The 14849-nt window shown below is 55.0% G+C and overlaps 1 long non-coding RNA gene across 1 annotated transcript in view; it reads right to left on the bottom strand.

Moving 5' to 3' along the window:
* Positions 1-4060: 4060 nt before the first annotated feature.
* LOC134759309 (uncharacterized) overlaps positions 4061-14849 on the bottom strand; it is a 51041-nt gene continuing 40252 nt past the window's right edge. The window contains exons 2-3 of the long non-coding RNA XR_010135418.1: positions 4545-4602; positions 4061-4451 (exon numbers count right to left, since the gene is read on the bottom strand). This is a non-coding gene — a long non-coding RNA (uncharacterized lncRNA). The remainder of the gene's footprint in view (positions 4452-4544; positions 4603-14849) is intronic.

The following is a 14849-nucleotide window of genomic DNA, read 5'->3' as shown; positions in this document are numbered from 1 at the left end:
TCCATAACCCTGGGCCCTGGCCCTGACCCTACAACAACCCTAACCCTGGGCCCTGGCCCTGACACTGAAACAACCCTAACCCTGGACCATGGCCCTGACCCTAAAACAACCCTAAACCTGGGCCCTGGCCCGGACCCTAAAACAACCATAACCGTGAGCCCTGGCCCTGACCCAAAAACAACCCTAACCCTGGGCCCTGGCCCTGAACCTAAAACAACCCTAACCCACGGCCTTGGACATGACCCTAAAACAACCCTAACCCTGAGCCCTGGCCCTGACCCTAAAACAACCCTAACCCTGTGCCCTGGCCCTGACCCTAAAACAACCCTAAACCTGGGCCCTGACACTGAACTTAAAACAACACTAACCCTGGGCCCTGTCCCTGACCCTAAAACATCCCTAACCCTGGGCCCTGGCCCTGACCCTAAAACAAGCCTAACCCTGGGCCCTGGCCCTGAGCCTAAAACAAGCCTAACCCTCGAACCTGGCCCTGAACCTAAAACAACCCTAAACCTGGGCCCTGGCCCAGACCCTAAAACAACCATAACCGTGGGCCCTGGCCCTGACCCAAAAACAACCCTAACCCTGGGCCCTGGCCCTGAACCTAAAACAACCCTAACCCAGGGCCTTGGACATGACCCTAAAACAACCCTAACCCTGAGCCCTGGCCCTGACCCTAAAACAACCCTAACCCTGGGCCCTGACCCTAAAACAACACTAACCCTGGGCCCTGACCCTAAAACAACCCTAACCCTGGGCCCTGACCCTTAAACAACCCTAACCCTGGGCCCTGACCCTAAAACAACCCTAACCCTGGGCCCTGACCCTAAAACAACCCTAACTCTGGGCCCTGACATTAAAACAACCCTAACCCTGGGCCCTGGCCCAAATTGTAATGAGGTCTGTTGGGCAAAATTCCATATAAGCATAGTATAAATTAATAAAGCAAATCGTGATAAATTAGTACGATTGACTTTCTGGAGTTTCTGACAATAAAAGTAAGGAAAATGCAGAACACAAAGACAGAGAGTAAAAACAGGAATTAGGAAAGCATTCTACATGTTTAATAAGAAGACACTGGCCGTGTTCGTGCAGCGGCAGTATGTCGTGACATGACATACCTTGGAGAGAAGTTAACAGATGAGGAAGTTCATAAAAATCATCAGAGAAGCAAAATACTGGTAGCGACACTCAAGGAAACCACGAAATTTCCATAACTTATGTCAGCAAAGTGGGAATATTGTACAGTGTGTGTTGAAGTTCCTATACAACATTGTTTATCTGCCGTTTGTTTGTTTGTAAGGAATGTATATACTAACAGTTCTTCTTGCTGTCAAAAGAATATGTGTGAATAAGTCATTTTAACTTATTCTTCTGTTTTTCTTTTATCTTCCTGCCATCATCCCACAGCCTTACTTTAGAAATTTTTTCTTTAGAAAATTGAACAAGTGCCCCTTGTGGTGGCACATACCTCGAGGATGGGAGGCAGGGGTGGAAGGGTCACTTGAGGCCATTAGTTTGACAGCAGCCTGGCCAACAAAGTGAGACCCCATGTCTGCAAAACAATTTAAAAATTAGCCAAGTATCGTCATGTATACCTACAGTCCCAGCTACCTCAACTTACGGAGAAAGTTCAGGGCCTGGAGAGAAGGCTGGGAGGCAGGAGCTGGGTCTAAAGAGGCCATTGTAACGATGGAGCTGTGCCTGTGGAGGCTGTTGTGAGGCAGTAGGCTCATCTGCGGAGACTGCCGTGAGGTAGGGTATGGGCCTAAATAGGCCATTGTGAGTCATGAGCTTGGTCTGTAGAGGCTGACTGGAGAGAGTTCTGGGCCTGGCGAGGCTGCCGGGAGGTAGGAGCTGGGCCAAAAGATTTAAGCACATTTACGTTGATTAGGCACTTCATTTCCATTATTACACTGGAATATATAATAAAATAATTATAGAACTCACCATAGTGTAGAATCAGTGGGTGTGTTAAGCTTGTTTTCCTGAAACTGGATGGTCCCACCTGAGCGTGATGGGAGAAAGTGACAGATCAATAGGTATTAGATTCTCATAAGCACAGCGCAACCTAGATCCCTCACATGCACGGTTCACAACAGGGTGCGTTCTCCTATGAGAATCTAATGCTGCTGCTCTTCTGAGAAGGTGGAGCTCAGGCGGGAATGTGAGCAAAGGGGAGTGGCTGTAAATACAGACGAAGCTTCCCTCACTCCCTCACTCGACACCACACACCTGCTGTGTGGCTCCTTACGGCTCCATGGCTCAGGGGTTGGGGACCGCTGCTCAAGTGCATCCAAAGCGACCCTTCCCACACCAGTCTTCATAGTAGTCAAGGGCAGCAACCACTTAGCTCCCAAGGCATATGCCTCAGCTGGCATTTCATCACAATCAACAGTAAGTGGTAGCTTGAGTCACTGTGAGGTCACTTCCTGGAAATCACCCTAACCCTGGGCCCTGACCCTAAAACCCTAACCCTGGGTCCTGACCCTAAAACCCTAACCCTGGGCCCTGACCCTAAAACCCTAACCCTGGGCCCTGACCCTAAAAACCTAACCCTGGGCCCAGGCCCTGACCCAAAAACCCTAACCCTGGGCCCTGGCCCTGACCCTAAAACCCTAACCCTGGGCCCTGGCCCTGACCCTAAAACCCTAACCCTGGGCCCTGACCCTAAAAGAACCCTAAACCTGGGCCCTGGCCCTGACCCTAAAACAACCCTAATCCTGGGACCTGGCCATGAACCTAAAACAACCCTAACCCTGGGCCCGGGCCCCGACCCTAAAACAACCCTAAACCTGGGCCCTGGCCCTGAGCCTAAAACCCTAACCCTGGACCCTGGACCAGTGCCTAAAAACCTAACCCTGGGCCCTGACCCTGACCCTAAAACAACCCTAACCCTGGGCCGTGGCCGTGACACTAAAACAAAGCTAAACCTGGGCCCTGGCCCTGACTCCTAAAACAACCCTAACCCTGGGCCCTGACCCTAAAACAACCCTAACCCTGCGCCCTGACCCTAAAACAACCCTAACCCTGGGCCGTGGCCCTGACCCTAAAACAAGCCTAACCCTGGGCCCTGGCCCTGACACTAAAACAAGCCTAACCCTGGGCCCTGGCCCTGACCCTAAAACAACCCTAACCCTGGGCCCTGGCCCTGACCCTAAAACAACCCTAACCCTAGGCCGTGGCCCTGACCCTAAAACAAGCCTAACCCTGGGCCCTGGCCCTGACCCTAAAACAAGCCTAACCCTGGGCCCTGGCCCTGACCCTGAAACAAGCCTAACCCTGGGCCCTGGCCCTGACCCTAAAACAAACCCAACCCTGGGCCCTCACCCCAAAACAACCCTAACCTTGGTCCCGGACCCTAAAACAACCCTAACCCTGGGCCCTGACCCTAAAACATCCCTAACCCTGGGCCCGGACCCTAAAACAACCCTAACCCTGGCCCTGACCCTAAAACAACCCTAACCCTGGGCCCTGGCCCAAATTGTCATGAGGTCTGTTGGGCAAAATTCCATATAAGCATAGTATAAGTTAATAAAGCAAATCATGATAAATTAGTACGATTGACTTTCTGGAGTTTCTGACAATAAAAGTAAGGAAAATGCAGAACACAAAGACAGAGAGTAAAAAGAGAAATTAGGAAAGCATTCTACATGTTTAATAGGAAGACACTGGCCGTGTTCATGCAGCGGCAGTATGTCGTGACATGACATACTTTGGAGAGAAGTTAACAGATGAGGAAGTTGATAAAAATCATCAGAGAAGCAAAATACTGGTAGCGACACTCAAGGAAACCACGAAATTTCCATAACTTATGTCAGCAAAGTGGGAATATTGTACAGTGTGTGTTGAAGTTCCTATACAACATTGTTTATCTGCCGTTTGTTTGTTTGTAAGGAATGTATATACTAACAGTTCTTCTTGCTGTCAAAAGAATATGTGTGAATAAGTCATTTTAACTTATTCTTCTGTTTTTCTTTTATCTTCCTGCCATCATCCCACAGCCTTACTTTAGAAATTTTTTCTTTAGAAAATTGAACAAGTGCCCCTTGTGGTGGCACATACCTCGAGGATGGGAGGCAGGGGTGGAAGGGTCACTTGAGGCCATTAGTTTGACAGCAGCCTGGCCAACAAAGTGAGACCCCATGTCTGCAAAACAATTTAAAAATTAGCCAAGTATCATCATGTATACCTACAGTCCCAGCTACCTCAACTTACGGAGAAAGTTCAGGGCCTGGAGAGAAGGCTGGGAGGCAGGAGCTGGGTCTAAAGAGGCCATTGTAACGATGGAGCTGTGCCTGTGGAGGCTGTTGTGAGGCAGTAGGCTCATCTGCGGAGACTGCCGTGAGGTAGGGTATGGGCCTAAATAGGCCATTGTGAGTCATGAGCTTGGTCTGTAGAGGCTGACTGGAGAGAGTTCTGGGCCTGGCGAGGCTGCCGGGAGGTAGGAGCTGGGCCAAAAGATTTAAGCACATTTACGTTGATTAGGCACTTCATTTCCATTATTACACTGGAATATATAATAAAATAATTATAGAACTCACCATAATGTAGAATCAGTGGGCGTGTTAAGCTTCTTTTCCTGAAACTGGATGGTCCCACCTGAGCGTGATGGGAGAAAGTGACAGATCAATAGGCATTAGATTCTCATAAGCACAGCGCAACCTAGATCCCTCACATGCACGGTTCACAACAGGGTGCGTTCTCCTATGAGAATCTAATGCTGCTGCTCATCTGAGAAGGTGGAGCTCAGGCGGCAATGTGAGCAAAGGGGAGTGGCTGTAAATACAGACGAAGCTTCCCTCACTCCCTCACTCGACACCAGTCACCTGCTGTGTGGCTCCTTATGGCTCCATGGCTCAGGGGTTGGGGACCCCTGCTCAAGTGCATCCAAAGCGACCCTTCCCACACCAGTCTTCATAGTAGTCAAGGGCAGCAACGAATTAGCTCCCAAGGCATGTGCATCAGCTGGCATTTCGTCACAATCAACAGTAAGTGGTAGCTTGAGTCATTGTGAGGTCACTTCCTGGAAATCACCCTAAACCTGGGCCCTGACCCAAAAACCCCAACCCTGGGCCCTGACCCTAAAACCCTAACAATGGGCCCTGACACTAATAACCTAACACTGGGCCCTGGCCCTGAGCCTAAAACCCCAAACCTGGGCCCCGGCCCTGAACCTAAAACAACCCTAACCCTGGGCCCTGGCCCTGACCCTAAAACAACCCTAAACCTGGGCCCGGGCCCTGACCCTAAAACAACCCTAAACCTGGGCCCTGGCCCTGACCGTAAAACAAGCCTAACACTGGGCCCTGACCCTGACCCTAAAACAACCCTAACCCTGGGCCCTGGCCCTGAACCTAAAACAACCCTAACCCTGGGCCCTGTCCCTGATCCTAAAACAAGCATGACCCTGGGCCCTGACGCTTACCCTTAAACAACCCTAACCCTGGGCCCTGGCCCTGAACCTAAAACAAGCTGCACCCTGGGCCCTGGCCCTGACCCTAAAACAACCCAAACCCAGTGCCCTGGCCCTGACCCTAAAACAACCCTAAACCTGGGCCCTGGCCCTGACCCTAAAACAAACCCAACCCTGGGCCCTCACCCTAAAACAACCCTAACCCTGGGCCATGACCCTGAAACAAACCTAACACTGGGCCCTGACCATAAAACAACCCTAACCCTGAGCCCTGACCCTAAAACAACCCTATCCCTGGGCCCTGATCCTAAAACAAGCCTAACCCTGGGCCGCGACCCTTAAAAAACCCTAACCCGGGCCCTGGCACTAAAACAAGCCTAACCCAGGGCCCTGGCCCTGACCCTAAAACAAGCCTAACCCTGGGCCGTGGCCCTGACCCTAAAACAAGCCTAACCCTGGGCCCTGACGCTGACCCTAAAACAAGCCTAACCCTGGGCCCTGGCCCTGACCCTAAAACAACCGTAGCCCTGGGCCCTGGCCCTGACCCTAAAACAACCCTAACCCTGGGCCCTTTCCCTGACCCTAAAACAAGCCTAACCCTGGGCCCTGGCCCTGATCCTAAAACAAGCCTAACCCTGGGCCATGGCGCTGTCCCTAAAACAAGCCTAACCCTGGGCCCTGGCCCTGACCCTAAAAAAACCCTAACCCTGGGCCCTGGCCCTGACCGTAAAACAACCCTACCCTTGGGACCTGGCACTGACCTAAAACAACCCTAACCCTGGGCCCTGGCCCTGACTCTAAAACAATCCTAACCCTGGGACCTGGCACTAAAACAAGACTAAACCTGGGACCAGGTCCTGACCCTAAAACCACCCTAAACCTGGACCCTGGCCCTGACCCTAAAACAACCCTAAACCAGGGCCCTGGCCTTGACCCTAAAACAACCCTAACCCTGGGACTTGGCCCTGACCCTAAAACAAGCCTAACCCTGGGCCCTGGCCCTGACCATAAAACAACCCTAAACCTGGGCCCTGGCCCTGACCCTTAAACAAGCCTAACCCTAGGCCCTCACCCTGACACTAAAACAACCCTAACCCTGGGACCTGGCCTTAACCCTGACCCTAAAACAACCCTAACCCTGGGCCCTGGCCCTGACCCTAAAACAACCCTAACCCTGTGACCTGGCCCTGACCTAAAACAACCCTAACACTGGGCCCTGGCCCTGACCAAAAACAAGCCAAACCCTGGGACCTGGCCCTGACCCTAAAACAAACCTAACCCAGGGCCTTGGCACTAAAACAAGCCTAACCCTGGGCCCAGGTCCTCACCCTAAAACAACCCTAACACTGGGCCCTGGCCCTGACCCTAAAACAACCCTAACCCTTGGCCCTGACCCTAAACCAACCCTATCCCTGGGCCCTGATCCTAAAACAACCCTAACCCTGGGCCGCGACCCTAAAAAAACCCTAACCCTGGGCCCTGGCACTAAAACAAGCCTAACCCTGGGCCCTGGCCCTGACCCTAAAACAAGCCTAACCCTGGGCCGTGGCCCTGACCCTAAAACAAGCCTAACCTTGGGCCCTGACCCTGACCTTAAAATAAGCCTAACCCTGGGCCCTGGCCCTGACCCTAAAACAAGCCTAACCCTGGTCCCTGGCCCTTTCCCTAAAACAACCCTAAACCTGGGCCTTGGCCCTGACTCTAAAACAACCCTAACCCTGGGCCCTGGCCCTGACCCTAAAACAACCCTAACCCTGGGCCCTGGCCCTGACCCTAAAAAAACCCTAACCCTGGGCCCTGGCCCTGACCCTAAAACACCCCTAAACCTGGGCCCTGGCCCTGACCCTAAAACAACCCTAAACCTGGGCCCTGGCCCTGACCGTTAAACAAGCCTAACACTGGGCCCTGACCCTGACCCTAAAACAACCCTAACCCTGGGCCCTGGCCCTGAACCTAAAACAACCCTAACCCTGGGCCCTGTCCCTGATCCTAAAACAAGCATGACCCTGGGCCCAGACCCTTACCCTTAAACAACCCTAACCCTGGGCCCTGGCCCTGACCCTAAAACAAGCTGCACCCTGGGCCCTGGCCCTGAACCTAAAACAACCCTAACCCTGGGCCCTGTCCCTGATCATAAAACAAGCCTAACCAAGGGCCCTGGCCTTGACCCTAAAACAAGCCTAACCCTGGGCCCTGGCCCTGACCCTTAAACAAGCCTAACCTTGGGCCCTGGCCCTGACCCTAAAACAACCCTAACCCTGGGCCCTGGCCCTCACCCTAAAACAACCCTAACCCTGTGACCTGGCCCTGACCTAAAACAACCCTAACACTGGGCCCTGGCCCTGACCAAAAACAAGCCTAACCCTGGGACCTGGCCCTGACCCTAAAACAAACCTAACCCAGGGCCCTGGCACTGAAACAAGCCTAACCCTGGGCCCAGATCCTCACCCTAAAACAACCCTAACCCTGGGCTCTGGCCTTGACCCTAAAACAACCCTAACCATGGGCCCTGGCCCTGACCCTGAAACAACCCTAACCCTGGGCCCTGGCCCTGACCCTAAATCAACCCTAAACCAGGGCCCTGGACCTGACCCTAAAACAAGCCTATCCCTGGGCCCTGTCCCTGACCCTAAAACAAGCCTAACCCTGGGATCTGGCCCTGACCATAAAACAAGCCTAACCCTGGGCCCTGGCCCTGACCCTAAAACAACCCTAACCCTGGGCACTGGCCCTCACCCTAAAACAACCCTATCCCTGGGCCCCGGCCCTGACATAAAACAATCCTAACACTGGGTCCTCGCCCTGACCAAAAACAAGCCTAAACCTGGGACCTGGCCCTGACCCTAGAACAAACCTAACCCAGGGACCTGGCACTAAAACAAGCCTAACCCTGGGCCCTGGCCCTGACCCTAAAACAAGCCTAACCCTGGGCCGTGGCCCTGACCCTAAAACAAGCCTAACCTTGGGCCCTGACCCTGACCCTAAAATAAGCCTAACCCTGGGCCCTGGCCCTGACCCTAAAACAAGCCTAACCCTGGTCCCTGGCCCTTTCCCTAAAACAACCCTAAACCTGGGCCTTGGCCCTGACTCTAAAACAACCCTAACCCTGGGCCCTGGCCCTGACCCTAAAACAACCCTAACCCTGGGCCCTGGCCCTGACCCTAAAAAAACCCTAACCCTGGGCCCTGGCCCTGACCCTAAAACAACCCTAAACCTGGGCCCTGGCCCTGACCCTAAAACAACCCTAAACCTGGGCCCTGGCCCTGACCGTAAAACAAGCCTAACACTGGGCCCTGACCCTGACCCTAAAACAACCCTTACCCTGGGCCCTGGCCCTGAACCTAAAACAACCCTAACCCTGGGCCCTGTCCCTGATCCTAAAACAAGCATGACCCTGGGCCCTGACCCTTACCCCTAAACAACCCTAACCCTGGGCCCTGGCCCTGACCCTAAAACAAGCTGCACCCTGGGCCCTGGCCCTGAACCTAAAACAACCCTAACCCTGGGCCCTGTCCCTGATCATAAAACAAGCCTAACCAAGGGCCCTGGCCTTGACCCTAAAACAAGCCTAACCCTGGGCCCTGGCCCTGACCCTTAAACAAGCCTAAATTGGGCCCTGGCCCTGACCCTAAAACAACCCTAACCCTGGGCCCTGGCCCTCACCCTAAATCAACCCTAAACCAGGGCCCTGGACCTGACCCTAAAACAAGCCTATCCCTGGGCCCTGTCCCTGACCCTAAAACAAGCCTAACCCTGGGATCTGGCCCTGACCCTAAAGCAAGCCTAACCCTGGGCCCTGGCCCTGACCCTAAAACAACCCTAACCCTGGGCACTGGCCCTCACCCTAAAACAACCCTATCCCTGGGCCCCGGCCCTGACCTAAAACAATCCTAACACTGGGTCCTGGCCCTGACCAAAAACAAGCCTAACCCTGGGACCTGGCCCTGACCCTAGAACAAACCTAACCCAGGGACGTGGCACTAAAACAAGCCTAACCGTGGGCCCAGGTCCTCACCCTAAAACAACTCTAACACTGGGACCTGGCCCTGACCCTAAAACAACCCTAACCCTGGGCCCTGGCCCTGACCCTAAAACAAGCCTAACCCTGGGCCCTGGCCCTGACCCTAAAACAACCCTAACCCTGGGCCCTGGCCCTGACCCTAAAACAACCCTTACCCTGGGCCCTGGCCCTGACCCTAAAACAAGCCTAACACTGGACCCTGGCCCTGACCCTAAAGCAACCCTAACCCTGGGCCCTGGCCGTGACCCTAAAAGATCCCTAACCCTGGGCAATGGCCCTGACCCTAAAACAACCCTAACCCTGGGCCCTGGCGTGACCCTAAAACAACCCTAAACCTGGGCCCTGGCCCTGACCCTAAAACAACCCTAAACCTGGGCCCTGGCCCTGACCGTAAAACAACCCTAACCCCGGGCCCTGGCCCTGACTCAAAAACAACCCTAAACCTGGACCTGACCTAAAACAACCCTAATGCTGGGCCCTGGCCGTGACCTAAAACAACCCTGACCCTGGACCCTGGCCCTGACCATAAAACAACCCTAACCATGGGCCCTGGCACTAAAACAACCCTAACCCTGGGCCCTGGCCCTGACTCTAAAACAAGCCTAACCCTGGGCCCTGGAACTGACCCTAAAACAAGAATATCCCTGGGCCCTGGCCCTGACCCTAAAACAACCCTAACCCTGGGCCCTGGTCCTGACCCTAAAACAACCCTAACCCTGGGACCTGACCGTGACCCTAAAACAAGCCTAACCCTGGGCCCTGGACCTGACCCTGAAACAACCCTAACACTGGGCCCTGGCCCTGACCCTAAAACAAGCCTAACCCTGGGCCCAGGTCATGACCCTAAAACAACCCTAACCCTGGGCACTGACCCTAAAACAACCCTAACCCTGGGCACTGACCCTAAAATAACCATAACCCTGGGCCCTGGCCCTGACCCTAAAACAATCCTAACCCTGGGCCCTGGCCCTGACACTGAAACAACCCTAACCCTGGACCCTGGCCCTGACCCTAAAACAACACTAAACCTGGGCCCTGGCCCTGACCCTAAAACAACCATAACCCTGGGCCCTGGCCCTGACGCTAAAACAACCCTAACCCTGGGCCCTGGCCCTGAACCTAAAACAACCCTAACCCAGGGCCCTGGCCCTGACCCTAAAACAACCCTAATCCTGGCCCTTGGACATGACCCTAAAACAACCCTAACCCTGAGCCCTGGCCCTGACCCTAAAACAACCCTAACCCTGTGCCCTGGCCCTGACCCTAAAACAACCCTAAACCTGGGCCCTGACCCTGACCTTAAAAGAACCCTAACCCTGGGCCCTGTCCTTGACCCTAAAACATCCCTAACCCTCGGCCCTGGCCCTGACCCTAAAACAACCCTAACCCTGGGCCCTGGCCCTGACCCTAAAACAACCCTAACCCTGGGCCCTGTCCCTGATCATAAAAAAAGCCTAACCAAGGGCCCTGGCCTTGACCCTAAAACAAGCCTAACCCTGGGCCCTGGCTCTGACCCTTAAACAAGCCTAACCTTGGGCCCTGGCCCTGACACTAAAACAACCCTAACCCTGGGCCCTGGCCCTGACCAAAAACAAGCCTAACCCTGGGACCTGGCCCTGACCCTAACACAAACCTAACCCAGGGCCCTGGCACTGAAACAAGCCTAACCCTGGGCCCAGGTCCTCACCCTAAAACAACCCTAACCCTGGGCTCTGGCCTTGACCCTAAAACAACCCTAACCTTGGGCCCTGGCCCTGACCCTGAAACAACCCTAAACCTGGGCCCTGGCCCTGACCCTAAATCAACCCTAAACCTGGGCCCTGGACCTGACCCTAAACCAAGCCTAACGCTGGGCCCTGGCGCTGACCCTAAAACAACCCTAACCCTGGGCCCTGGAACTGACCCTAAAACAAGAATACCCCTGGGCCCTGGCCCTGACCCTAAAACAACCCTAACCCTGGGCCCTGGCCCTGACCCTAAAACAACCCAAACCCTGGGACCTGACCGTGACCCTAAAACAAGCCTAACCCTGGGCCCTGGCCCTGACCCTAAAACAACCCTAACCCTGGGCCCTGGCCCTGACCCTAAAACAAGCCTAACCCTGGGCCCAGGTCATGACCCTAAAACAACCCTAACCCTGGGCACTGACCCTAAAACAACCCTAACCCTCGGCACTGACCCTAAAATAACCATAACCCTGGGCCCTGGCCCTGACCCTACAACAACCCTAACCCTGTGCCCTGGCCCTGACACTGAAACAACCCTAACCCTGGACCATGGCCCTGACCCTAAAACAACCCTAAACCTGAGCCCTGGCCCTGACCCTAAAACAACCCTAACCCTGGGCCCTGGCCCTGACACTGAAACAACCCTAACACTGGACCCTGGCCCTGACCCTAAAACAACCCTAAACCTGGGCCCTGGCCCTGACCCTAAAACAACCATAACCCTGGGCCCTGGCCCTGACCCTAAAACAACCCTAACCCTGGGCCCTGGCCCTGAACCTAAAACAACCCTAACCCAGGGCCCTGGCCCTGACCCTAAAACAACCCTAACCCTGTGCCCTGGCCCTGACCCTAAAACAACCCTAAACCTGGGCCCTGACCCTGACCTTAAAAGAACCCTAACCCTGGGCCCTGTCCTTGACACTAAAACATCCCTAACCCTGGGCCGTGGCCCTGACCCTAAAACAACCCTAACCCTGGGCCCTGGCCCTGACCATAAAACAACCCTAACCCTGGGCCCTGTCCCTGATCATAAAAAAAGCCTAACCAAGGGCCCTGGCCTTGACCCTAAAACAAGCCTAACCCTAGGCCCTGGCTCTGACCCTTAAACAAGCCTAACCTTGGGCCATGGCCCTGACACTAAAACAACCCTAACCCTGGGCCCTGGCCCTCACCCTAAAACAACCCTAACCCTGTGACCTGGCCCTGACCTAAAACAACCCTAACACTGGACCCTGGCCCTGACCAAAAACAAGCCTAACCCTGGGACCTGGCCCTGACCCTAAAACAAACCTAACCCAGGGCCCTGGCACTGAAACAAGCCTAACCCTGGGCCCAGGTCCTCACCCTAAAACAACCGTAACCCTGGGCTCTGGCCTTGACCCTAAAACAACCCTAACCTTGGGCCCTGGCCCTGACCCTGAAACAACCCTAAACCTGGGCCCTGGCCCTGACCCTAAATCAACCCTAAACCTGGGCCCTGGACCTGACCCTAAACCAAGCCTAACGCTGGGCCCTGGCGCTGACCCTAAAACAACCCTAACCCTGGGCCCTGGAACTGACCCTAAAACAAGAATACCCCTGGGCCCTGGCCCTGACCCTAAAACAACCCTAACCCTGGGCCCTGGCCCTGACCCTAAAACAACCCAAACCCTGGGACCTGACCGTGACCCTAAAACAAGCCTAACCCTGGGCCCTGGCCCTGACCCTAAAACAACCCTAACCCTGGGCCCTGGCCCTGACCCTAAAACAAGCCTAACCCTGGGCCCAGGTCATGACCCTAAAACAACCCTAACCCTGGGCACTGACCCTAAAACAACCCTAACCCTCGGCACTGACCCTAAAATAACCATAACCCTGGGCCCTGGCCCTGACCCTACAACAACCCTAACCCTGTGCCCTGGCCCTGACACTGAAACAACCCTAACCCTGGACCATGGCCCTGACCCTAAAACAACCCTAAACCTGGGCCCTGGCCCGGACCCTAAAACAACCATAACCGTGGGCCCTGGCCCTGACCCAAAAACAACCCTAACCCTGGGCCCTGGCCCTGACCCTAAAACAACCCTAACCCTGGGCCCTGGCCCTGACCCTAAAACAAGCCCAACCCTGGACCCTGGCCCTGACCCTAAAACAACCCTAACACTGGGCCCTGGCCCTGACCCTAAAAGATCCCTAACCCTGGGCCCTGGCCCTGACCCTAAAACAACCCTAAACCTGGGCCCTGGCCCTGACCCTAAAACAACCCTAACCATGTGACCTGGCTCTGACCTAAAACAATCCTAACACTGGGCCCTGGCCCTGACCAAAAACAAGCCTAACCCTGGGACCTGGCCCTGACCCTAGAACAAACCTAACCCAGGGCCCTGGCATTAAAACAAGCCTAACCGTGGGCCCAGGTCCTCACCCTAAAACAACTCTAACACTGGGACCTCGCCCTGACCCTAAAACAACCCTAACCCTGGGCCCTGGCCCTGACCCTAAAACAAGCCTAACCCTGGGCCCTGGCCCTGACCCTGAAACAACCCTAACCCTGGGCCCTGGCCCTGACCCTAAAACAACCCTTACACTGGGCCATGGCCCTGACACTAAAACAAGCCCAACCCTGGACCCTGGCCCTGACCCTAAAGCAACCCTAACCCTGGGCCCTGGCCCTGACCCTAAAAGATCCCTAACCCTGGGCCCTGGCCCTGACCCTAAAGCAACCCTAACCCTGGGCCCTGGCCCTGACCCTAAAAGATCCCTAACCCTGGACCCTGGCCCTGACCCTAAAGCAACCCTAACCATGGGCCCTGGCCCTGACCCTAAAAGATCCCTAACCCTGGGCCCTGGCCCTGACCCTAAAGCAACCCTAACCCTGGGCCCTGGCCCTGACCCTAAAACAACCCTATCCCTGGGCCCTGGCCCTGACCCTAAAACAACCCTAACCCCGGGCCCTGGCCGTGACTCAAAAACAACCCTAAACCTGGACCTGACCTAAAACAACCCTAATGCTGGGCCCTGGCCCTGACCTAAAACAACCCTGACCCTGGAACCTGGCCCTGACCCTAAAACAACCCTAACCCTGGGCCCAGGCACTAAAACAACCCTAACCCTGGGCCCTGGCCCTGACTCTAAAACAAGCCTAACCCTGGGCCCTGGAACTGACCCTAAAACAAGAATATCCCTGGGCCATGGCCCTGACCCTAAAACAACCCTAACCCTGGGCCCTGGCCCTGACCCTAAAACAACCCTAACCCTGGGACCTGACCGTGACCCTAAAACAAGCCTAACCCTGGGCCCTGGCCGTGACCCTAAAACAAGCCTAACGCTGGGCCCTGGCCCTGACCCTAAAACAAGCCTAACCCTGGGCCCAGGTCATGACCCTAAAACAACCCTAACCCTGGGCACTGACCCTAAAACAACCCTAACCCTCGGCACTGACCCTAAAATAACCATAACCCTGGGCCCTGGCCCTGACCCTAAAACAACCCTAACCCTGGGCCCTGGCCCTGACACTGAAACAACCCTAACCCTGGACCCTTTCCCTGAACCTAAAACAACCCTAAACCTGGGCCCTGGCCCTGACCCTAAAACAACCATAACCCTGGGCCCTGGCCCTGACCCTAAAACAACCCTAACCCTGGGCCCTGGCCCTGAACCTAAAACAACCCTAACCCAGGGCCCTGGCCCTGACCCTAAAACCACC

This window comes from Gorilla gorilla, chromosome 9, assembly GCF_029281585.2.
Source record: "Gorilla gorilla gorilla isolate KB3781 chromosome 9, NHGRI_mGorGor1-v2.1_pri, whole genome shotgun sequence".
In the NCBI taxonomy this organism is placed as follows: domain Eukaryota; kingdom Metazoa; phylum Chordata; class Mammalia; order Primates; family Hominidae; genus Gorilla; species Gorilla gorilla.
The sequence above is the reverse complement of the archived record's forward strand: the minus strand, read 5'-3'. Positions and strand labels throughout refer to the sequence as shown.